Source organism: Acinonyx jubatus, chromosome X (genome assembly GCF_027475565.1).
Source record: "Acinonyx jubatus isolate Ajub_Pintada_27869175 chromosome X, VMU_Ajub_asm_v1.0, whole genome shotgun sequence".
NCBI lineage: Eukaryota > Metazoa > Chordata > Mammalia > Carnivora > Felidae > Acinonyx > Acinonyx jubatus.
The window spans coordinates 119,480,319-119,506,171 of NC_069389.1; the positions used below are offsets into that span (position 1 = coordinate 119,480,319).

A 25,853-nucleotide genomic window follows, 5' to 3' on the forward strand; every position below is an offset into this window, starting at 1 on the left:
TCCCAGCATTGGGAAATAAACCTGAAAATCCAGAAAGGGAAAGGCCGAACCAATAGCAATTGCCCTGGAATTGTGGGACTTTGTCAATAATACATGTCTAGGTGGCATGTTTGTTTCAGTTCCAATCCAATTCAGTTCAACAAATATTTGTTGAACGCCTGCTGTGAAAAAGATAAAAAATGAATAAGACATGACTCTCACTCTATAGGAGTTCACAGTCTTAACAGGGAAATCAACATGTATACTATTAATTGTCATCCACGGAAGATAATAATAAATGTATATGTAGAAGTTTAAACAAGGTGCTATGGGAATATTGGAGGAATGAAAAGTTTAAGCAGGGAATCTGGAAAGATTATATTTGGAAAAAGCAGCTTTTTAAATGTTTATTTTTGACAGAGAGAGAGAGAGAGAGAGAGAGAGAGAGAGAGAGAGAGAGAGAATGAATGGGGGAGGGGCAGAGAGAGAGGGAGACACAGAATCCGAAGCACGCCCCAGGCTCTGAGCTGTCAACGCAGAGCCCGATGCAGAGCTCGAAATGTGAGATCATGACCTGAGCTGAAGTCAGACACTCAACCGACTGAGCCACCCAGGCGCCCCAGAAGAAGCAGCTTTTGAGCTTGGTCTTAAAGGATGGATGAGATTATAATAGGAAGTCATTGAGGTGAAAGATAGCTTAGGCTGAGGAACCACATACCCTGCAGGTGTGAAAAAGCCCAGGGAATGATGATTGGTCTGGTAGGGTGGAGAACAGTATGAAATAAAATTGGAGCGGTGAGTCTGACCCAGTTTATGAAGAGCCTTGATGCCTAGCTAAGGGTTTGGACTTGTTCTTTAGACCAAAAAAGTCTTGGATTACCACCCTCTCCCTCAATCGTAAAGGAATCTTTTCCCTGTTATCACAGACTCTGGTTCTCTTTGTACAGATACCTTCCAGTTATAGTCATATTTATTTGATGAAGCTTCTCTACATGAGAAATACTTGACTTTAGAAAACACACCACATGGGATTGATTTAAACAGCTCCAATATATCAATAATGCATTGAATTTATTTTTCTCCCCAGTAGTGTATGTAACTACATGTACTTTGATTATATTGACTAAGATTACAATCCATGTTGATTTAACCCGAGAATGGTTATTCTTGATCTGGGTGGTGTTGTATTTGAAATTTATCCTCCTCTGTCATTGGCTCCACTTACTTTGTGCTTATACGAAACTAGTTCTAGTTATTCCATCAGGTTTTTCTTTTACTAGCTCTATTTATTGTCTTTCTCTGGTATTCCTATAAGAATGTCATATTAAATTATATCAGATGCTTCTCTCTCTAAGATAGGTTAACTTTGCTCCATCGTCTCTCACCATTCAGCTTGGCATCCTATCACAAACAGCAGTTAGCTTCGTTTGGTGTGATTTGTGTTTGAAGAATCCATATTGTCTACTGTTTATCACTTGGGTTTCCCCTAGGTACTCATAAATGACTGCCTTAATAATTGTCCTCACAGCTTACCAGATATTGAAATTAAATTTATGAGTTTAATTCCCTGAATTCCCTGGGGATTTTTTTAAAAAAGAAAAATGGATCAAGGCAGTTTCATGACTCACAGCAACTCTAACATAATAAACCAGTGTGATAAAGAAAAACATTTTGCAGGGAAACAAATTTCAGTTTTAGCCTTCCAAATGATTATTATAAAAATTAACAAATAATATGATTTTTCTGAAATAGTAAAAGGCATCCGGTGTCCTTTAAAACTATTTATTTGTTGCACTCACACATATTTTTAAAGACTATAGCAGATGTGTAGAAAATGTTAATCCAATAGTTTATAGTCCTCACTTTGTGCTGGCAACTGTAAATTTGGTCTTTTTATATTCAAATTGTTGCACACTTGAAAAATAGCCCAATAACAGCAATTTTTAAAAGGTTATTTTGTAAGTACTGTTTGTTGGACATATGCTAAAGTACTGTTTCAGGTTGCTGAGGCAACCTGCTTGCTGCAGTTGTGGTTAACTATTTACAACTTAGCAATAGTGCACTGACCTGAGTCTTACTTTTCCTGAATGTAGTGCAGGTGCACTGTAGGAAGGCTGTAGGTGGACTATAGCTACCCCTGAATCTCTGAATGACTGGCAAGGATTGATGCACATTTGATAACAAGCAGTTGGATGCCTTAAAAAGGATGGAGGTATAGAACATTGAACAATACCAAGAACTTTGGTGGGGTGTAGATATCTATGGTTGCCCAGCCAAGACTCTATCTGCTACTGAAGCTACAGGTACGTGGAAGGACTAGGTTACATCATTCATAGCAGAGAAGTAATCAGTCTTCTCTGGCTGAAGCAGTTTTGATCCAGGGAATGAGCAACAAGCTGATGCTACAGTTCCTCTTCTTAATGCTCCGTTGGAAAGTGGTAAGACCTCTTTTCCTTTCTGAGCCAGTACCAACCCCCTTCCAATGGCTTGGTCTAGAGGCAAATGATATTTAAAAATGCTTTTGTTGTATAATCTTTTTCATTAGATATGGTGGATAATCTGAAAGCTATATCATGGTGCCTTTTGCTTTGGTGCCTGTCATGACCATAATGCACAGGTTTTTTACTTGTTTTTGTGAACATTTTTATTCCAAAGACTGCTGTCCAGGGCCGTGCAGCAACTGAACAATGAGAAAATACCCCACTGTGTAAATCCAATCTGAGGTAATACTCAGGATGAGAGAACATGCATAAGTTACGTACCAATTTGACAGGAATGGATTCCAAATCTGGCACACCATGGTCTCACTCCTCACCAGTATACTCCTGGAACAACAAGCACATGGTGAGCTCCTTAGAGTTTGTTAGTGGGAGGAAGCCTTGGGTTTCAGGAGAAAGTATTTGGATGGCATGTTAAGAAGCCTTTTCATTTTCGACAGAGTAGAAAATCTGCCTCTGAGCCTGTGGTATGATCTTTTCTCTGGATGAACACAATGACTATCTGTCTCACATTTTTCTGATATTTATTCTGCAAATCAGCTTCATGAGCCCCTGCCACTTCCCTGAATAAGCTTCCAGGCATTACCTGCATGCTGTGTTCCTGTGGAGGGATGGCAGTAATCTCTGCTAAGATAAACTGGAGCTTCTGTGGATACAGCGTAAATGCAGTGAAGTGTGTGTGGCTGTAAGATTTAATGCCTATACAGGTAATTTTTTTGGAGGGGGGATCTGGCATTTAATCAAATCCAGAGTCATTATGTAAATTTAATCACCTTGCAACACACTAGTAATTTTATTATCTCCTTTTCATTTGACAGTGCTTAGATACAAGTTGAGCTTGGAATTCCAGAGGTAGAATACTGCTGATTGGAGGCATATTAAGGAAAATGTATTGTGGAAATGAGGTTTAAAAACAAAAAACAACAAAACTTTATTCTTGCTATTGATTGTCATCTTTGTATGTGTACAGGTGTCCAACAAAGGGTTTCTAGAATAAAGTATACCTGTTTAAGGTTTTCCACCTTTCTTAAAGCCCCCAGTGAATTGTAAAGAGCCTGTTTTAAATGGACTATGTTAAATCTGCCCCTGCCAAATGGAAAACCAACCTTTATGCTGAATGTGATGTGGTTCAAACTCTCCCTAACACAGGGGCCTCCTTTACCTTGCATAGAGTTTTGGCTTGGTCAGTGGTTACTAGAATGATGTCTGATGTTGGATTATTTATGCTATAAGGTCTGTTTAAAATTGGAGACAGTAGGGGCTCCTGGGTGGCTCAGTCAGTTAAGCGTCCCACTTCAACTCAGGTCATGATCTTGCGGTGAGTTCGAGCCCTGCGTCGGGCTCTGTGCGGACAGCTCAGAGCCTGGAGCCTGCCTCAGATTCTGTGCCTCCCTCTCTCTGCCCCTCCCCTGCTCATATTCTGTCTCTCTCTGTCTCAAAAATAAATAAAAACATTAAAAAAATAAAATTGGAGACAGTATGTCCACTTATCAACACCATTTTTGATAGGTATTTAACAATTGCAATGGGATTGATGATCCTGGATAGACAAATTATCCATCACTACATCACTGTTTATACTTTGAGGCTGAGGAAGGAAAAACCTGGTTAAGTTAGATTTCCCAAAAGGTACTTGGGCTTTTTGAACCTGTGATTCACACTAATGGTCATGTCTTAATGAAAGTAATAAAGTTAAATACTTTATCTGTAATCTAAAGAGTGGGATTAGAAAGGATGCAAGGGGGAAAATATGATAATGTGTTAAACGCACCTTGCTAAGGCAGAAGAAATAGCATTTTGGATATCTTTTCTTTCTTCCACTTCTCTATTTTACTTTCCCGATTTTCTCTTATCCCTGAATCTTAAAGGAAACTTGAGAATATGCCTTGTCCTTCAAAGAATCCATGAGCTCCCACATCCATACATTAGAACATGGAGGCCCTTGGTCCCCCAGGAATTCTTTCCTTAAATCACTTGATGTCTCTCCTGCTGTATTTTGCAGGCATGGAAGCCACCAGCTTGAACAAATGCCCCTAATTTGGGCTCAGTTCAGATGAACAGGTTTCCGTTACCTAGAGTGCTACTTATTCCAGCAAAAACTTTTTTCTTTCTAAAAACCCTTAGTAACTCCATGAATCATAACATGGCTTTGTAATAGGAAATCAAAATGGTGTAATCTGGGATTAAGACTGAAATGTTTTACTATCCAGTTTCCCATCTAATTTAGTATTTGTTCTCTGTTTATTATTGGTACCTCAGTTTTCTCATCCTAAAATGGGGATAATAATCACTACCTACCTCTAAGGGTTGGTATAAGGATTTAACGAGACATTGGATATGAAAGTATCTAGTGGCCAAGAGCACATTCTTGATGAGAACAAGTTGAATCAGAATGACTTTATAGTTAGAAGATAACAGGTTGACTTTTGAGAGTTCCTTATACAAGTCCTATGTCAGATATGTGGTTTGAAAATATTTTCTCCCAGTCTGTACCTTGTCTTTTTATTATCTCCACAATGTCTTTAACAGAGTAAAAATGTAAATTTTTATGAAGTCCAATTTTATAAACTTCTTTTTCTATAAATCATGCTTTTGGTATCATATGTAATAGCTCTACCTAACCCAAGGTCTTAAAGATTTTCTCCTGTGTTTTTTTCCCTAAAATATTTTATATAGTTTTATATTTTATGTTTGGATCAGTAATCCACCTTCAGTTAATTTTTGTATAAGGTGTGAGGTTTAGGTCAGGATTAAATTTTTTGCCTATGGGTATAAAATTGTTTTAGCACCATTTGTTCAAAGTGATATCTTTTCTCCATTGAATTGCTGTTGTACCTCTGTCAAAAATCAGTTGTCCATATTTATGTGAGTCTATTTCTGGACTCTGTTCTGTTTCACTGATCTGTGGTCCCTTCCCTTTGCTAGTACCATACTGTCTGAGTTAGTTTAGATTTATAGTAAGTTTTATTTAAGTTTTTATTTAAATTCAAGTTAGTTAACATACTGTGTACTATTCAGGTGTACAATACTTCCATGCAACACCCAGTGCTCATCACAGCCAAGTGCACTCCTTAATCCCCATTACCGATTTCACCCAACCCCCCACCCACCTCTCCTCTGGTAACCATCAGTTTGTTCTCTAGTTAAGAGTCTGTTTCTTGGTTTGCCTTTTTTTCCCCTTTGCTCATTTGTTTTTGTTTCTTAAATTCTACGTATGAGTGAGATCATGGTATTTGTCTTTCTCTGACTTATTTCACTTAGCATAATACTCTCTAGCTCCATCCACATCGTGCAAATGGCAAGATTTTATTCTTTTTATGGCTGAATAATATTCCATTGTATATGTATATACCATATCTTCTTTATCCATTCATCATACAAAGGACAATTGGGCTATTTCCATAATTGTAGATAATGCTGCTATAAACATCAGGGTGCATGTATCCTTTTGAGTTAGTATTTTTGTATTCTTTGGGTAAATACCTAGTCGTGCAATTCTGGATCATAGGGTAATTCTATTTTTAACTTTTTGAGGAACCTCCATACTGTTGTCCAGAGTGGCTGTACCAATTTGCATTCCCACCTACAGTGAAAGAGGGTTCCCCTTTCTTCACATCCTCTCCAACACCTGTTGTTGCTTGTGATGTTGAGTTTAGCAATTCTGACAAGTGTGAGGGGATATCTCATTGTAGTTTTGATTTGTATTTCCCTGATGATGAGTGATGTTGAGCATTTTTTCATGTGTCTGTTGGCCATCTGTATAGATTCTTGGGAAAAATGACTATTTATGTGTTCTACCATTTTTAAATTGGATTATTTGTTTTTTGGGGGTTGAGTTTGATAAGTTCTTTATAGATTTTGGATACTAACCCTTTATCCGATATGTCATTTGCAAATATATTCTCCCATTCCATAGGTTGCCTTTTAGTTTTGTTGATTGTTTCCCTCACTGTGCAGAAGCTTTTTATTTTGACGAAGTCCTAGTAGTATTTTAGATTTATAGTAAGTCTTAAAATCAGATGGTATTATTCCTCCAACTATATTCTTTTTTAAAACATTGTATAGCTCTTTTAGTTCCTTTGCTTTTCAAATGAATTTTACAATCCATTTACCTAAAAATACAAAAAAAAAAGTTGTGTTGGGATATTGATTGCATTAAATCTGTAGATCATTTTGGGGAGAATTGGCATTTTTACTGTGTTGTTTCTTTCAGTACACGAACACAGTATATCTATATATTTAGATATTTTTAGATCTGTTTTATTTCACCATTGTTTGATGGTTTTCAGCATACAAAATCTGTATAGTATTTTGTTAGATTTACACCTAAGTATTTTAGTATTTCATTTTGTTTGAGCTACTGTCATGATGTGTGTATGTATATATTTGTGTGTGTGTGTGTGTGTGTGTGTGTGTGTATTTGGTTTTTCAGTGATATGTTATGAGTATATAGAAATATGATTGATCTTTTTGTGTTGATCTTAGTAAACTCACTTATTGTTTGTTGGAAGTTTTTATTTTGTTTTATTTTGTTTTGGTAGATTTCCTGGGATTTTCTGTGTAGGAATTTATATCGCTTGCAAATAGAATTTTATTTCTTTCTTTCCAATGTTTATGCCTTTTGTTTATTTTTCTTGCCTTATTGTATTGGCTAACACTTCCAATATGATGTTGAATTGGTGGTAAGAGAGGATATTTTGAATTTTTCCCAGTCTTAGGGAGAAAACATTTAGTCTTTTACCATTAAGTATGCTGTTACCTGTAGGTTTTTTTGGAAACACTCTTTATCAGGTTGAGGAAATTTACTTCTATTCCTACTCGCTGAGAATTTTTATCATTAATTTATGTTGACTTTTCTCAAATGCTTTTCCTGCATCAAGTAATATAATCACATAGTTTTTCTTCTTTAGACTGTTAATACTGTGGATTACATTGATTGATTTTTCTATTATTGAACCAACCTTGTAATCCCTGATAAACCCCACTTGATTATACTGCATTATTTCTTTATATATTGCTGGAATTTAAATAAATTTGTTGAGGATTTCTATGTCCATATTCATGAACGCTATTGGTCTCCAGTTTACTTTTTTGGAATTGTTTTTGTCTGATTTTGGTATCAGTGTTGGTTCACCACTTTTTTAAAGTTTATTTATTTATTTTGAGAAGAGAGAGCAGGGAAGGGGCAGAGAGAGAAGGAGAGAGGGAATCCCAAGAGGGAGAGAGAGAGCACTGCAGTGCTCGAACTCATGAACTCACACAGTGAGATCATGACCTGAGCTGAAATCAAGAGTTGGACACTTGAGTGACTGAGCCACCCAGGCACCCCAGGTTTGCCACTTTAAATAAGTTGCCAAACATCTCCTTTTTTTTTTTTTTTGGAAGAGATTGTATAGAGCTGGTATTATTTCTGCTTCAAATGCTGTATAGAATTTGCTAGTAAAATCATCTGAAGATTTCTTTTTCAGAAGCCTTCAACCACAAATTAAATTTCTTTAATGATTATAGATAGGATTGTTCAGTTCACCTATTTCATCTTGGATGAGTTTTGGTAGTTTAGGGTATTTAAGGGCTCATTGCCTTTTTGTCTTTTACAATAACTCTATGAAGTAGGCAAGACAGTTTTGCTTAACTCACTTCTCAGAGAAGTTCATAGTACATAGAAAATGTAAGTTAATATTGGTAGGATGAATATTGGTAGGATGAACTCCACTTCAAATATGGAAACTAAGGTTCAGAGTGGTGAAACAACTTGTTGAAAATTATTTAGCTCATAAGTGACAATGCTAGGACTCAAACCTAAAAACTAAAGAAGAAGAAGGTAAAGTGAGAAGGGAGCTAATTCGGCATCTATTTTCTTCCAGACACTGCTGGATGCTTTCATATAACTTGTCTCATTTAAATTCTGACAGTTATCTTGTAATATAGGGGTTACAGTCTCCATTTTAAAGTTGAGGGAAGTAAGGCTCTGTATTAGGATCCTAATAGGAAAGATATGATACATTCAAATTAGGATAGTTTGAGGAAGCTATTTACAAAGTATGGGCAGTGTGTAGGGTAACCACAAGGGCTAGTGAAACCCTGGGGCTAGTACAGTGGGGCTGTTACTCCCCACCCCCACCCAGGCTCCAAAGGATGAAGGAAAGGTGTCTTGAAGGAGAGATCTCTAGAGCAGGTAGCACTGAAATGAGAAGTGGTCTTTGGTCAAAGTAAATAGCGAAGTCCCCACAGGGAGGAAGCTAGAAGGAAGCTACACTTTTCTCCTAATCTTTGATCACAGTCCAGAGTTCTTTCTGGCCAAACCCAATCAGAAGCCAGCAGCCAGCAAAGCCTATTGACATAATCCACACCAGACAGTTTCCTGGTGAGGAAAGCAAGATAGAGTGAATCTAGGGGACAAAGATGTACAGTAACTTATCCAAGATCACATGGAAGCCTGGTAAGAGGCGGGTTTAGGATTCAAATTCCAGAGATCCAGTTCTTGACACTACACTTGTCTATCATGCTCCAAGAGACTGCCTTTTAGGGTCAAAGTGTCAGAAAGGGCCTGTGATAAATCCCCCAAGATGTATATGATCTCATTTTACTTTTCTTTGTCCTGCCCTGTAAATGTAGTCACTGTGGTATAATAAAGCAGCATTAGGGTATTGGAGAAAGGTTAGAAAAAGAATGCTAGGGACATGTGGGTGGCTTAACAGACTTGGGCTCAAATCATGATCTTGCAGTTCCTGAGTTCGAGCCCTGCGTGGGGCGGGATCTCTGCTGTCAGTGCAGAGCCCTCTTTGGATCCCCTGTCCCCCTCTTTCTGCCCCTCCCCTGTGTGTGCACATGTGCACACACGTGCTTTCTCTCTCTCTCTCTCAAAAATAAACATTAAAAAAAAAAGAATGCTGGGAAGTGAAAAGAGTTCTGTCTGTGTAAGGAACCAAGAAAGTTGATAGAAGTTAGGGGTGAGAATGTAAGAACTGAACTACAAGCAGGCCTTAAGCAAACTAGTCAGGATCAAAATATTAAGTGAGTGTTTGCTGTGTGCCAAGTACAGAAGTTGACAGAGGGTAAAAGGTTCTAAAAGGAGCCGAGGTTGAGTAAGATGGAAAGTAGTTCCTCAAGGAGCTTGTGTCATGCTGTGGGACTGGAGGTAAAAGGATTTGTGCATTCTGACTCTGTAATTCAGCTGATAAGCACTGGACCCAGACCTAGGTGGCTGTTGAGCAGCCTCCATGGTCTTTGCTAAGAGCCTGGCCTGCTGGTGGGTAAAGTAGGTAAGAAGAGAAGGAGCTGAGAGGTGACCCTCATGACTTAGCCAGCACCTATAATTTGCTTAGATGTATATAACTTGTATCTTAAAGCTCCTCACATTGGGCAAGGCAGGGCAACATGCAACCAGCAGGCACTGAGGTAGAGCTGGGGGCTCCAAGAGAGAGAGGGGAATGAGAAACTCTGCAAAACTGAGGGCTTGATCTCCCTACTTCTTTACTACGATTTCTATGATGATAGCCTCAGGCAGTGACATCCAGTCTGGTCTCCTCCTCTTAGCTTCTGTTGGATTGGTCTCTCCATCCATGGTTTTCTGTGCAGTCTCTGGTGGCCTAGGATCTGGTTTGAGCAAGAAAGACCACCTTGACCACCACTTCTTGCAATATCTAGCTCAGTAATTCTCCCTGGCTGAACATTAGAATCAACAGGGGGCAATCACAACTTCATGGGCATGTGACCAGTGTGATACACAGGATCCTATGCTCAGAAAGGGGCCCTATGCTGGCGGTTTAATGCTCCGTGATTACCAATTTAAGTTCTTTTCTTTTTTATTCTTTTTTTAAAAAGTTATTCTCAAGTTAGTTAACATATAGTGTAGTCTTGGCTTCAGGAGTAGAACCTAGTGATTCATCTCTTACATATGACACCCAGTGCTCATCCCAACAAGTGCCCTCCTTAATGCCCATTACCCATTTATCCAATCACCCCAACAACACCCACCATTTTAAAATCTTAATAATTTTATCTTTGAACCTGTGTTTTGTAAGTGAAGGAAGTGAAGGCCAGTGGGACAACAGAGAGTGCACTAGGGGCTTGGAACCTTGGTTCACATATGGTTTCACCTCCCCCTACTGCCCCATATCTTCAAGATGGGTTCTTGATTGTCACTCCCTTGACTCTTGGTACTCTGGGCCCCCCTTACCTTTCCTCATCCAAGTCCATCCATTACCCAGCAGGAGCCTAGAGGTGGGGAGGGTCCATGTATGTATTCTAAAGCCCCTCAGGGTGGGGCATGACAATAACCATCCTTGCATCTGGTTCACGGTACCAGGCATGTTCAGTGGGCAACTCAATGGTGGTGAGCCTCTTACCCATCCCTTATCCAAGTCCCTAGTGCATCCTTGTGAAGAGGTTATCATACCCTTGAGAAGTGCTTATATGCTGTTAGTTGGGGTAGCAGGCTCATGGGAAGGGAGATGCCTGTCTCAATTTCCCTGCCCTCTGATAAAGCACAGCATGTCAGTCCAGCACCTGGTGGAAGAGGGAACCTAACAGTTGTTAGACCCAAGCACACACATGGCATAAGTCATGGGGTGGGGTTCCCAGGCGCCTTTGAGGTACTATGCTTGCCACATGCGTATCTTTGTGCCCTAGAGAGTGTCCTTTGGGCTTATTACACATCTGGGTGACCCTCTCTTCCTCTTTCCAGCTTTCCTGAATATGATTTGTGCCTCTCTTCTGGTCAGCTCAAGGCACCTTCTAGGGATAAGGCATGAAATACAAATTGTGTAATTTTGGTGATTCTGCATGAGCTAAATGGTCTGATATTTTTACTTAAAACTGGCATTGCACAATAAAAAGATGAACAGTAAAATGTATGTTAATTAAAAATTATACTTTCTCTTGACTTAGAGTGACATTGAATTGTAAATAGAAAACACCATGACAAATTAAATGAGAGACCACAGGAAAAAAAAAGGAAAAATCTTTATATTTTAGTACCTTTAATGACTTTTTTCCCCCTGCTTTATGAACAAGGAGTTCCACGTTTTCATTTTGTATTGAGCTCTACAAGTTATGTGTCCAGTCGTTCTTGGGTGTATATTTAAAACATATGGTTACATCCAATTTAATTGATATTGGATAGAGCTCTAAGCGTCTGTATTTTTAAAGACACCTCAGAGAGTCTGCCATAGAAACAAATTACGAGTAAGCAAAGAAGGAAACCTAGAATAAACCCTGTGGTACTAGATTAAAGTCAGAGATATCCATTAAAAAAAAGTGTATAGCTATATCTATACATAGAAATATATATATACATGTAAAGATAGATACATAAGTGAACATTGATGTGTATATATACAGGGATTATTTTACTTGCATGTGTTTCCTAGCTCTGTCCACTGACAGGGCCTAGAAACAGCAACATTCAAATAGAAATCAGCTCACCTAGTATCACATTTTGTTTTCTAAATGCCATTCCCAAATAAAAAGAACCAAGCCTAGTAATAATTGGGGGGGGGGCAAGATACTAGCAGAGCTTCAGAGTATTACCCCACAAATATTTGTCAATTACTATGGTGGTTTTAACATGTGTCCACAAAATTTTTTATACTCCTCCCTTCTGGAGGTGGCGATTAATTCCCCTCAATTGAGTGTGGGCTGGACTTAGTACTAACAAAGTATAAGAAGGGAAATATAATAGTTTTACCATTTACTGTTTATATTTTCTAGTTAACATATAAGTAAGTTGAAAGTAAAAAAAAAATTTAAATGTGCCATGCAAATATTATCAAAAAGAAAGTGGGAATGGTGATTATCAGATAAAAATTTTAAAAATCTTTTATTTATTTTTGAGAGACAGAGTATGAGTGGGGGAGGAACAGAGAGAGGAAGGCACAGAATCCAAAGCAGGCTCCAGGCTCTGAGCTGCCAGCACAGAGCCCAATGTGGGGCTCAAACCCAAGAACTATGAGACCATGACCTGAGCCAAAGTCAGACACTTAACCAACTGAGGTACCCAGATGCCCCGGCTGTTATCAGATAGACTTCAGAACAAAGAAAATGACTCCCATGCTTTTTGTCCTGCCTTCTCTGGTTTTAATTGGGAATTTATGTAATTCCATTTTATCTTCTCTCTTAGATTATCAGTTACATTTCTTTTAAAATATTTGGTGGTTGCCCTAGAGTTTTCAATATACATTTTAAATGAAGAATCCATCTTCAAATAACACTACACCACTTTACTTGTAGTGCAGGTGCCTTATAACAGAGTGCTATGGGATCTTGTCTCCCATTCCTTGTGGGATTCTAATTTATTTCACTTATCCATATGTTATAATCAACCAATATATTTATACTATTATTACTTAAACAGTTATCTTTTAGATCAATTGAGAATTAGAAAAATAAAAGATTTTAATTTACCTTCATTTATCCCTTCTCTGACACACTCTTCCTTTTTTAAATGTAAATCTGAGTTTCTGACCTGTATTATTTTCCTTCCCCCTGAAGAACTTTTTACATTTTGTACAGGGCAAGTCTATTTTCATTTCCCTCAGTTTTTATTTTTCTGAGAAATATTTTGTTTCTCTTTCACTTCTTAAGGGAAATTTTGCTGGATATAGAATCTGGGTTGATGGTTTTTTCTTTGAATAAATATTTCAGTTCACTCTCTTCTTGTTTGCATGGTTTCTGACAAGAAGTCTGATGCAATTCTTTTGCTTATTCCTTTATAAGTGTCATGCCTCCCCACTCTGTCTTCTTGAAAGATGTTTTCTTTGTCTTTGTCTTTCTGCCGTTGGCTAGAGAAGGGCTGCAGTGAGAGCAATGCCCTCCCCCAGATGGGATAAGGTGCTGGCAGTCTCTTTCCCTGTAGAGTTATGGAGATGCTTTAAGCATATTTCACAATGATTCCTCTTCCCCTCTCCCTCCCAAGATCCACAAGAGGATCCTATTCAGATCTTTACTATGGGAACTTAATGGATTTCTTGGAATTTTGGGGTTCCCCTGTGCCTGCTATCCTCACAAGTTTCCCACTCTCACATTGGTGCACACTCAGCCTTCAGTAATTTTTTGAAATGACCGTTTTGGTATTGCTGCTAGCTTATGATTCCAAAAGCTTCTTTTCTAGGTAAGTAAATTGCAGCTGGATGTTCCTGACTCTCCAGATTTGGGGGTGGTAGTTTTCCCTGCAACATAATTTCTTTGATGGGTCTAAGATGTCACTGAATTTTCAGTTTGTTCAGTTTTCTTTGTAAAAATGGGAGTGTTGACCTCCAAGTTCTTATCAGAGATTAAATTAAAAGACTGTTTCAAAATTTATATGAAAAGGCCCAGGTCCTAGAATAGCTAAACAATTTTGAAAAAGAAGAGTAAAGTAGGAAGAATCAGTCTACCCAGTTTCAAGACTTATTATACTATATTAACCAAGACAGTGTGGTTTAGCAGACGGCTAGACACATAGGTCAGTGGACTAAACAAAGAACTTAGAAAGAGACCCACACAAATATGTCCAACAGATTTTTTTCTGTCTTTTTTTTATTTTATTTTTTAATTTTTTATAATTTACATCCAAATTAGTTAGCATGTAGTGCAACAATGATTTCAGGAGTAGATTCCTTAGTGCCCCTTACCCATTTAGCCCATCCCCCCTCCCACAGCCCCTCCAGTAACCCTCAGTTTGTTCTCCATATTTATGAGTCTCTTTTGTTTTGTTCTCCTCCCTGTTTTTATATTATTTTTTCCCTTCCCTTATGTTCATCTGTTTTGTCTCTTAAAGTCCTCATATGAGTGAAGTCATATGATTTCCGTCTTTCTCTGATTAATTTCACTTAGCATAATACCCTCCAGTTCCATCCCCGTACTTGCAAATGGAAAGATTGCATTCTTTTTGATTGCCGAGTAATACTCCATTGTGTATATATACCACATTTTCTTTATCCATTCATCCATCGATGGACATTTGGGCTCTTTCCATACTTTGGCTATTGTTGATAATGCTGCTATAAATATGGGGTGCATGTGTCCCTTCAAAACAACACACCTGTATCCCGTGGATAAATGCCTAGTAGTGCAATTGCTGGGTCGTAGGGTAGTTCTATTTTTAGTTTTTTGAGGAACCTCCATACTGTTTAACAGAGTGGCTGCACCAGCTTGCATTCCCATATACGCAACTGATTTTTAACAAAGTTGCAAAAGCAATTCAATGAAGGAAGGATAGTCTTTTCAACAAATGATGTGGGAGTAATTGAACATGCATAGGCAAAAACAAAAACAAAAACAAAAACAAAACAAAACCACCTTGACCTAAACCTCATATCCTATGCTGACATAATCCCCAAATGGATCATGTAAGTTTGCAAAATGTAAAACTGTAAATCTTTCAGAAAACAAACACAGGAGAAAATCCTTTGGATCTAGGACTAGGCAAAGATTTTTTAGACTTGATCCATAAAAGGAAAACAGTTGATAAATTGGAACTCATCAAAGTTAAAAACTTTTGCTCTGTAAAATATGCTGTTGAAGAGGATGAAAATACAAGTGAAACACTGGGGAAAATATTTGCAAATAACATATATGATAAAGAATAAAGAGCTGTCAAAACTCAATAGGATAAAAAGCAATCCAATTAGAAAATAAGAAAAATAGCAGCAGACATTTCACTGAAGAGGATATGTAAATGGCAGATAGATACATGAAAAGATGTTCAACATCACTGGTCATTACAGAAATGCAAATTAATATCATGATGTGATGTCACTGTACATCTATTCATCTTTTTTTAATTTTAAATTAAGATTTGATTTTTTAAAGTAATCTCTACACTTAGTGTGGGGCTCAAACTCACAACCCAAGATCAAGAGTCACATGCTGCACTGACTGAGCCAGCCAGGTGCCCCAGTATACATCTATTCAAATAGATAAAATGAAAATAGTGATAATACCAAATGCTGGCAAGGATATGGAAAAACTGGATTTCTCATACATTTCTGGTGGGAAAGTAAAATGGTACAGCCACTGTGGAAAATGGTTTCGCGGTTTCTTACAAAACCAACCATAAACTTACCATACAACTCAGCGATCATGCTCCTGGGCATGTATCCCAGAGAAACGAAAACTTCTATCCATACAAAAACCTATACATGAATATTCATAACAGAGCAATTTGCAATAATCAAAAACTGGAGCGGCACCTGGTTAGCTTAGTTGGTTGAGGGTCTGACTCTTTATTTCAGCTCAGGTCATGATCTCATGGTTGTGGGACCAAGCCCCACATGGTCTCTCTCTCTCAAAAAAAAAAGATTCTGTCTCTCTCCCTCTCTCTCCCTCTACCCCTCTCCCACTTGCACTCTCTCTCTCTAAAAAATAAAAAAAAAACATATTAAAAAAAAACTGGAAAGAACCCAAATGTTCTTTTGGTGAGTAATAGGTGAATGATTAAACAAACTGGTACATCCATACCATGGAATACTCCTCAGCAATGAAAAGAATGAACTAGACACACACAACAATTGGATGGATATTATGGGCATTATGCTGAGTGAAACAAAAGCCAATCTCAAAAGGTCACATACTATTGATTAAATCTCAAAAATGATAAAATTAAAGAGCTGGAGAACGGATGCATGGTGTCCAGGGGTTAGGGATGTTGGGAGAAGGATTGTGACTATAAAGAGGTAGCACGAGGAAGATCATTGTGGTGGTGAAATTATTCTGTTTCTGGTTTATGATGGTGGTTACAAGAATATACTCATGTACCATTAGGGGAAACTGGGTGAAGGATACACAAGACCTCTCTGTATTATATTTTCTTTTTTTTTTTAACGTTTGTTTATTTTTGAGACAGAGAGAGACAGAGTATGAACGGGGGAGGGTCAGAGAGAGGGAGACACAGAATCTGAAACAGGCTCCAGGTTCTGAGCTGTCAGCACAGAGCCCGACGCGGGGCTTGAACTCACGGACCGCGAGATTGTGACCTGAGCCGAAGTCGGCCGCTTAACCGACTGAGCCACCCAGGCGCCCCTCTGTATTATATTTTCAACTTCATGTGCATCTACAATTATATCAACACAACATTTTTTTAAATAGTAGCTTTATAGTGGAGCGACCTGAAAGATGACTCTTTAACCAAGTGATCAAGGCTGACATCACCAGGATGTCATGTTGATATCATGAACCCCCTGATACCATGTGATGAGAAAGGCACTTCACCACTGTGCTATTATTCCTGAAAATACATAATCCCAATTTAATCATGAGAAAATAATCAGGCAAACCCAAATTGGAGGACATTTTACAAAGTAATCTTTAAAATTGTCAAGGCCATGAAAAATAAGGAAACTGAAAAATTGCAGTAGATTGAAGGCAACTATATTGGACTAAAGAGACATGACGACTAAATGCAATGTGGTATCCTGAATTGGATCCTGGAACAGAAAATGGACATTAGTGGAAAACTAGTGAAATCCAAATAAAATCTATAGTTTTGTTAATAGTGTTGTACCAAGGTTAATTTCTTAGTTTTGATAACTGTACTGTGGTTATATAAGATTTTGGCATAGGGAATGCTGGATGTGCAACAGCTGTCTCTTCTGTTTTTTCAGCTTTTATGTAATTTTAGAATTATTTAAAAATAAACTAAAAATACACACACACACACACACACACACACACACACACACACACACACAGATTCTAATGTGTAGCCTGGGCTGAATATTGCTGCTAATTCATCCATTAGGCCTTGCCTCATGGGTCTACACTGTATTCTCCTACTCTACCCTTCCCTTCCGCCATCAAAGTTGCCATGCTCTGGAGGGATTTATTCTCAACTGGCTACCGACCTAAACAGGATGAGGCAAGAAAAATCTTTCTACCACTATCCTAGTAGGAAATTCACTCTAAAGTTACTAGCATGGGCACTAGCCTATCTCCTCCAGCCTGGTGCCATTATATAGTAAGAATTTCCATCTCAGAGGTTCATTCCTTTGCGTAAAGCATCATTACATCATTTTTCAAGCAGCACTTATGGATGTTGGAACATGAATTCAATAAGAATTATGAGTCATGTGAATTGGTGTTTCAGAACTTTTCCTGTAACACCACAAAACACTGGGCATCCATGGACGAGAAAGATAAATTTGTCTAGAGTCCCCCACAATCCATTTTCACTATCTAAACAGAGAAGGTTGGCCCTTCGTTGGAGGCAGGAGGCTGACATTGTGTGTGGTTAGAGTCAGGTGCTTCAAGACCTTGAAAAGGAAGGACGACCATAGAGGGTGATGCTTCAGTCTTAGACAACTGCCTTAGGAAGTGATAGTCAACATCTTGGATAGCAAACTCCTGTTGCTATGACAGCTTCCAAGAGCACACTCAGTTCATCAGAGCCTGGGGCTTATTCAGTTGGCTCCACCCTCTTCCTGGAGTGCTGTGTTTATTAAGAGGGCCCTGCCCTTTATTTTGCTAGGATTAGTCATTATGGGTTGGTGAACTGCCCTTTTTCCCCCTCCACCCCAGCTTTTCATCTGCACCCTAGAAGGGAGGGCTGTGTCTTTGGGCCTGCTGAGAGTCCTTCAAGAGAGCTGATCTGAGAGAAAATTAAGAACAGCTGGGGGTAGACACAATGACATCATATGCCTCTAGCATAAAAGGCAGCTCAGAAACTCCAATTCAAAAAGGAGAGAAAAATAATGGGAATTGGAGAAAGGGGCTGAGACTTGGGAACTATGCAAAGGCTGATTACTGGGGAAGACAACGGAGAAGATTAAGCTGGGAGCACAAGAAGTAGCTGAGATATTGGAACGCTGAGTAGGGACCTATTAATGTAGTATTTAGCTTTAGGAGTCTATAGACATAACAGCTAAAGCTAAACAAGGACATATTGGTAAAAGCTGTGAAAATGCCCTGAGGCAGCCTATAGTTAAGAGTAAAGTTAACAAAGGAAATGGTTAGACTGAGCTTTATTACAGAGTAAGTTACAAATTGGACCCTTTGCATAAAGACTTTCTTCTTTTTCGATTGTTCTATATGAGATTGCATGGTGTATATGTAAAAGTATATTTATTTACTTTTTTATTCTGGAGAAATTCATTCCTCTACATAAAATACTGATGTTTGTTTGGAGTAGTATATCTTTATGAAACTGAATGACAAACTTGTACAGCTTGAAGAGACATTAGAGATGTAGTTCAACCCTACTTTTACCCATGAAGAAATTGAAGTCTAGAGAGTTAGGTCATGTCAAGATCACACAGCTATTATGTGACAGAGTTATAGTTGGAACTTAGGTCTACCAATTCCCAGGCAAGTGCTGTTTTCACCCCACATCGATTTTACTTAGTTTAGGCATGCCCAAAGAGAGTCCAAACTTTTGTCCATATATTACCACTAGTGACTGCCAGTGGCTATCACAAGTAAAAAGCAGACCATCTGGAATGAACCAAACTGTCTGCACAGGATTTTCTCAGAATCCTTAATGTATCAGGCATGATGTGAAAAGGTCACAATGAAAAACAGAATGCCAAGATGGCATTTATTTTATTACATCTTTTTTCTATGTGCCATCCTTAAACATAATGATGTTGCTCTGTTTAGCAGTTTTTGAAATATTATATTATCAAGTTTAAATAGCAATATCTGGCAGTACGTAGTTATGTTATCTGTTTAAAGCAGCCACACACACAACTGATACTTCAAGCTGTGCAATTATAGCAGTTGCTACCAGTTGGTGATACCTTAATTGCACGTTTTTTCTTTGATAGGTGAATAAACCTTTGGAAGGGTGAATGTACAACATAAACCAAGTAGAATAATAATGGAGCTTCTATTATTCATCTGAGAAAGTGACAACCCAGGTGGTCTGCTCAATCAGAAAACTGCTGTTGTAACCTTAGAAATTACTGAGCATTGGTCCTCTTAAATAACATGTCTTATAAGGAGTGTAACTATTGCAAAAGAAAGACAACTTAACAGACCCTATTAGACAAAGCAGAATTAATGAACTAGTCAAAACAATAATTGAAAATAAACTAGAATATCGTTGAAGAACTAAGGAACATATTGGTAACATGAAGTAGGAATAAACAGTTACCAAGAAGCATTCATAAATACAAGCTATGAAAAATATTAGTTGAAGTAAAGAACTTGATTGGGGGTGAGGTTAATAATAAGATGGATACAGATGAAAAATGAATTAATGATCTGAATGACCAGATTGGATAATTTTCTCAGAAGAAATCAGAAAGGGAGAAATAGTTGGAATTTTTTTTTTAATTTTAGGGATATAGAGGATGGAAAGTGTCAAGTCAGTACAGCAAGAACCCAAGGAGAGGAAAATAAAGTAAGTGGAAGAAAGGTAAGTATTTGAAGAAATAAAGACCAAGAATTCCCCACTCTTAGTAAAACATGGATGACCTCAGTTTAAAAGAATTCAGAGTTTGCCAAACAGGGTATATAAGATAAACCCCATATCCAGACACGTTGTATTAAATTTTTAAAAAATAAAAGACAAATAGAAAACTTCTCAGCAAGAAAGAGTATATTATCTACAAAGGAACAAAATCTTATTGAAGTCTCAATACTCAAAATACAGGAAGACAGTGGAGTGCTAAGTTTCAAAGTATGGAGGGGGAAAAACTTGGAACCTAGAATTTTATACCCAGCTAGATATCATTTAAATGTAAGTTTGAAATATTCTCAGACATTGAAGGCCTCAAAAAGTTTACCAAAGACCTTTTTTAATAAGTCTAATAAAATAATACATACAATAGGTATAAATAGGTGGACTTTCCCAGATGACTCTCACAAGTATTTATTTAATTTATCAGATGCATCAACACTCCTCTTTGGTGGCATCTCCAGGATGGAGTTCTTTGAAGGGAGCCACTCTGGAGTCTGTATGCTATTTTGTAGAAACCTTGAGGGGTGTATTTCTGCTTTTGTTACAGTCTTGTCTTTTCTGTTAAGCTTACAAATTACCTGAGAGCACAATATTTATTTCTCTATTCCCAGGAGTACTTGTCACAGGGTCCTTTACATGGTAGGTATTCATTAGATGTCTATTCCAGGAAGGAAGAGAATAAGACAGGGAGAAGGGGGGTTAAGGCTGGAACATGAAGCTATGATTTTTCCCATTCAAGAGAATAGCTGCTCTATCCTGTTTTTGTGACCTCCTAATGTGTGTCAGTGTTTTTCACTTCAGTGGACCATGTTTCCAATGTTAAGTTTGACTCAAGTGATTCAAAGATAGTTGAGCATTATTCATTTCACTATCAAAATATTAAAGGCAACTTGCTTATTTTGACTCCATTTGATCATTTACTTGATTTTCCATGACCCTCAAACTCCCTCTGAGTCATTAACAATGGAAAGTGATATTCTTGCATGCCAGTAAATATTCCCAAGTCAGGAATAAGAAGGGAAAGTAATCCACAAGGGTTTTGTTTTGTCTAGAATTTGTCAATACATCTCCACCGAGTTGGTGAAAATCTCCCTTCAGTGAGGCAGTTCTTTTTGCTCTTCTGTGACTGTACAACAATTTCCCACTGAGACAGTATGGGTAATGCACACCTGTTGGCATCCAAACCCTAAAAGTTTAGTTTTGAATCAGGGACCTTTGCCTTTCAGGGAAGAGTTTGGTGGGTGGGTAGTAATACACACTTCTCCTTCCCTTGATACAATTTGTTGGTGTTTGGAGGCGGACAGAACAAGAGGCACCAGGGCTGAGAACGGCATTAGAGTTATTCCCTTATACCCTTCTTGTAGGCAAATGTCATCTTTACCACCCATCTTAAAAAGCATTTGTGTATATTTAAGATACTTGCCTGTGAAGAGTTTTCAAACTTTCCATACTAATTATTTTGTTGCAAATCTCAAAGATAAGTTGCTGGCCAGAACATAAAATTACAGTAGCAGGCCCTGAGAATACATGTATTGACCATGTGCATTTTGGAGGCCAACATTATCATTGGCAGCAAATGCCAGCAGATCCCCAGCCCACCATCCTCTGCTCTATGCTTTCATGTTTCAGTTCTTGGTCATGTGTTTTTAACATTGAGTTGAGGTTGTTAGCAGAAACTCTGGCATCTGGAATTAATTGAGTTGTTGCTTAGGTACTTGGAGTTTTAAAAATTCTAGGAAATCATGTAACATTTGGGCACGATGTGGATTTAATTCAATAAGTAGTCATGGAGCACCTGTGCAGTGAAGTCTCAGCTCTGGGCAGTGCCCAGGTACACTTATCAGTGTAAAGGAGGTACCAGGGGAGGGGTACAAATGAACAGGAATTTTAAATAAGGGATAGAATATATCCTTGTGAAACAAAGCATTCTTGAGAAGGTGGCCTTGGGGACTGGCATTAAATGACAGAATTTCTACAGGCAGAGTCATTCTAGGAGGCAAGAACAGCTTGAGTAAAAGTAACAAAAGTGAGAAATCTTAGGATCCATTTAGGGCTAGTAATAGTCGTCATGTATTGAGTCATTATTCTGTGCCATGCATAGTGTTAGGTACTTTGCATGCATTCTCTTTTGTTGCCACTCACAGCAATCTCATTAGTTATAGGCAGTATCATCTCTACTATACAAATCAGGAGACTAAGGCTTAAAGCAATTAAGTAACTTGGTCACCTGCAAAGCCCAGCTCTGTTGGGCTCCAAATCCAGCCAGTCTTCCTTCCTTCCTTCCTTCCTTCCTTCCTTCCTTCCTTCCTTCCTTCCTTCCTTCCTTCCTTCCTTCCTCCATCTCTCTCTCTCTCTCTCTCTCTCTCTCTCTCTCTCTCTCTCTCCCTCTCTCTCTCCCTCCCTCCCGTTTTATTGAGATATAATTGACATATAACACTGTATTAGTTTAAGTTATACAGCATGGTGATTTGATATATGTAAATACTGTGAAACAACTACCACAATAACTTTGGTTAACATCCATCAATTTACCATTACGCTCTATGCCTCAGAAATAAACGTGACTAGAAAGCAAGGTTCAGACCATGCTATGGAGAGCCTTACATGTTAAGTGAAGAATGCTAAACTTAAAGTGGCAGATTGTAAAGTTAAGGGGAAAGGGATTTCCCTGTAACAGGAAGTAAATGGTCAGTAAGGGATAGGCAAATTAGAGACCAATGAACAGCTCCAAAACTTTTCTTCTTTCCTCATTTGTTCTGCCCCTTCTTGTTTGGAGAATGGGCTGAGTAGGAAAGAGACCTCTCTGTTTCTCTTAGGACTCTTGTATAGAATTTCCACTTTAGGGGATCCTTTTTGTTTTGTCTGATTTCTTACCACTGCACATTGTTTTACCTCTGAGGAGGGAAGTTCAGAATCTAAACTTTGTCTAACTGTAAAATTGGATTGCTTAAATTTCAGTTTCCATTGTGTTACCTTGGATAGCTAAAACCCCTGTTATCTTTTTGACTAATTCTTCAGTTTGGGTCTTCTTTTTTTTTCTGATGTTTTTTTTTTTTAAGTTTATTTATTTTGAGAGAGAGAGAGCGCACCAGTGGGGGAGGCACAGAGAGGGAGGGAGATAAAGAATCCCAAGCTGGCTCTGCACTGTCAGCGCAGAGCCTAGTGTGGGGCTCGAGCCTACAAACCGTGAGATCATCACCTGAGCCAAAGTCAAGAGTCTGACTTAACTGACTGAGTCACTCAGGTGCCCCTGGTTTTGGTCTTTTATGTAGCTTCTCTTCTGGTATAAAAAGAGGATTCATTAATTGCTTATGGGTGTAATCTTCCTTCTCAGTCTCATACAGAAACTGGAAGGCCCTCTTGCCCTCACTTGATAGTTAGCTACCTCTTTTAACAACCTTGGTTTGGGATCCAGAAGGAGCAGCATATTAGGATCTTTAGAACCTCTAAGATGCAATCCAGTTTTTGACCTTCCACATAAAAGATAACCTGAGGATCCCTTAATGAATTTGATATTGGTTCAGGCAGAAACTTTAAAAAAGATTTTATTTTGAAATAATTTTAGACTTGCAAAAAAGTTGCAAAAATAGTACATAGAATTCACTTCATCCAGCTTCACCAAATGTTAACACCTTACATAATCATAGTAGAACTTAAAAACAAGGAAATTATCATTGATACAATATGATTAACTAAATTACAGACCTTATTCCAATTTTGCCAGTTTTCCCACTAATGTCCTTTTTCTGTTTAGGGATCTAATCCACCATCCCACTCCATCTGGGATAGTTCTTCAGTCTTTGTCTTTCATACCCTTGACACTTCTTAAAAGTATTCATCAGTTATTTTGTAAATTGTCCTTCAATTTGGATTTATCTGATGTTTTCATATGATTATATTGAGTTTATGCTTTTCTGGCAAGAGCACCACAGAAGTATGTCTGCCCTCAGTGTGTCATATCCGGGGGTTCATGATATCTATGCATCTCATTAATGGTGATATTAACTGTGATTATTTGGTTAAGGAAGTGTCTTCCAGGTCTCTGCATCATAAAGTTACTATTTTCCTCTTTATAATTGATAAGAATCTTGCAGAGGGGCTCCTGGTGGCTCAATTAGTATAGCATGAAAGTCTTGATCTCAGAGTTGGGAGTTCAAGTCCCATGTTCGGCATATATTTTACTTAAAAAAATAAAAAAAGAATCTTGTGGAGAGATACTTTGAGACGATGCAAATATTCTATTTGTCATTATACTTTTTCCCACTAATTTTTGCATCTCTCCATCTATCTTAAACACCATGAGTTCATACTGATACTCAAATTCCAACCTAACAGCACAGGCCTCATTTCTGACCTTTCTCCTTTCCTTATTTTTACCTCTTCTCTCCAACAGTGAGAAAGCCAACATTCATTATGTACAGTATATTCACAAATTTTATCAACCCTAGTGTATAGTGCTCTTACCTCCCTTCTTTTCACCCTGTTCCTGCCCATCCCCTTTAAGTAAGCAAGCTCATTCATTTCTGCTTGATCATTTCTGTGTTTTTGCACCAATGAGCAGATGCATGTACCCTTTTTTATACACCATTCTTTCCTACATGAAGGATAGAGTAATATAGAAACTCTTCTGCAATTTGCTTTTTCTCACTTAACAGTATATCCTAGAAATCATTCCATGTCAGTTCATAGAGATCTTACTTATTCTTTTATGTCTTAGAACTGCATTGCGTATATTTCATAGTTTATTTAAACATTCTTCTATGTTATTGGCATTAGGGTTTTTTCAAAATTTTGAATTAACAAACAACGCTGCAATTAAAAACCTGGTACATATGTATTTTTTATTGTCAGAGGTGTATCTTCATGGTTAATTCTTAGAATTGCTGAGTTGAAAGGTAAGTACATGTTAGTTTTGTTAGCCAATGGCAAATTCTCCTCCATGAGAATTGTACCAATGTACATTCCCACCAGCAATGTTTAAGAGTGCCTGTTTCTCTGCAGTCTCACAAATAAAATATATTTTCATTCTTTTACATTTTCATCAATCTATAGGTAAGAAATAGTACCTTGGTGTTGTTTTAATTTGTATTTCTCTAATTTTGAGTACGTTGGAGCATCTTTTCACATGTTAAAGGATATCTACATGGATAGATAATTTGTGAATTATCTGTTCATGCCTCTACCCCCTTTTCAATCAATTTTTGATCCTTTTCCCCTCAATGTTTGAGTGTTCTTCATATTTTAGGAAACTAGCCTTTTGTGATATATGCTGCAAATATTTTCTCCCAGTTTACCAATTGTTCTTTTACTTTATTTTTCATCTTTTTTTTTTTTTGCTGTGTGGAGGTTTGCTTTTATATTGATCAATTTGTTAGTCTTTAGTTTTCACTGGACATTGAATTTTTTTTCTTTTTTTTTAATGTTTATTTTTGAGAGACAGAGCATGAGAGGGGGAAGAGCAGAAAGAGAGGGAGACACAGAATCTGAAGCAGGCTCCAGGCTCTGAGCTGTCAGCACAGAGCCCGATGCGGGGCTCAAACCCACAAACTGTGAGATCATGACCTGAACTGAATCAGATGCTCAACCGACTGAGCCACCCAGGTGCCCGTGATTTTTTTTTTTTTAATGTTTATTTATTTGAGAGAGAGGGAGAGGGAGAGGGAGAGGGAGAGAGAGATTGAGAGAGAGAGAGAGAGAGAGAGAACGAGCAGGGGAGGGGCAGAGAGAGAGGAAAACACAGAATCCGAAGCAGGCTCCAGGCTCTGATCTGTCAGCAGAGAGCCTGATGCGGGGCTCAGTCTCACAAACCACAAGATCATGACCTGAGCTGAAGTTGGACGCTTAACTGACTGAGCCACCTAGGCGCTCCAGTTTTCACTGGATATTGAGTTCATCGTAGTTATAAAGCCTTTCCCTGCAGCATGATAAAGAGGAATTTGTATATGTTTTCTTCTAGTACTTGCATGATTTCAGTTTTTACATTTAGATCACACACACCC

At 38.1% G+C, this 25,853-nt stretch overlaps 1 long non-coding RNA gene across 17 annotated transcripts in view; it reads left to right on the forward strand.

Moving 5' to 3' along the window:
• LOC106985752 (uncharacterized) overlaps positions 1–25,853 on the forward strand; it is a 277,059-nt gene that overhangs the window by 68,181 nt on the left and 183,025 nt on the right. For 6 of the 17 annotated variants that reach the window (XR_003418186.2, XR_008289891.1, XR_008289896.1 and 3 more), the window contains one exon: positions 19,734–19,809. The exons of 6 other annotated variants lie outside the window; for them this stretch is intronic. This is a non-coding gene — a long non-coding RNA (uncharacterized LOC106985752). Of the gene's footprint in view, positions 1–2,634; positions 3,185–19,733; positions 19,810–25,853 lie in introns of all 17 variants that reach the window. 5 more of the 17 variants (XR_008289890.1, XR_008289899.1, XR_003418187.2 and 2 more) reach the window with 2 other exon arrangements.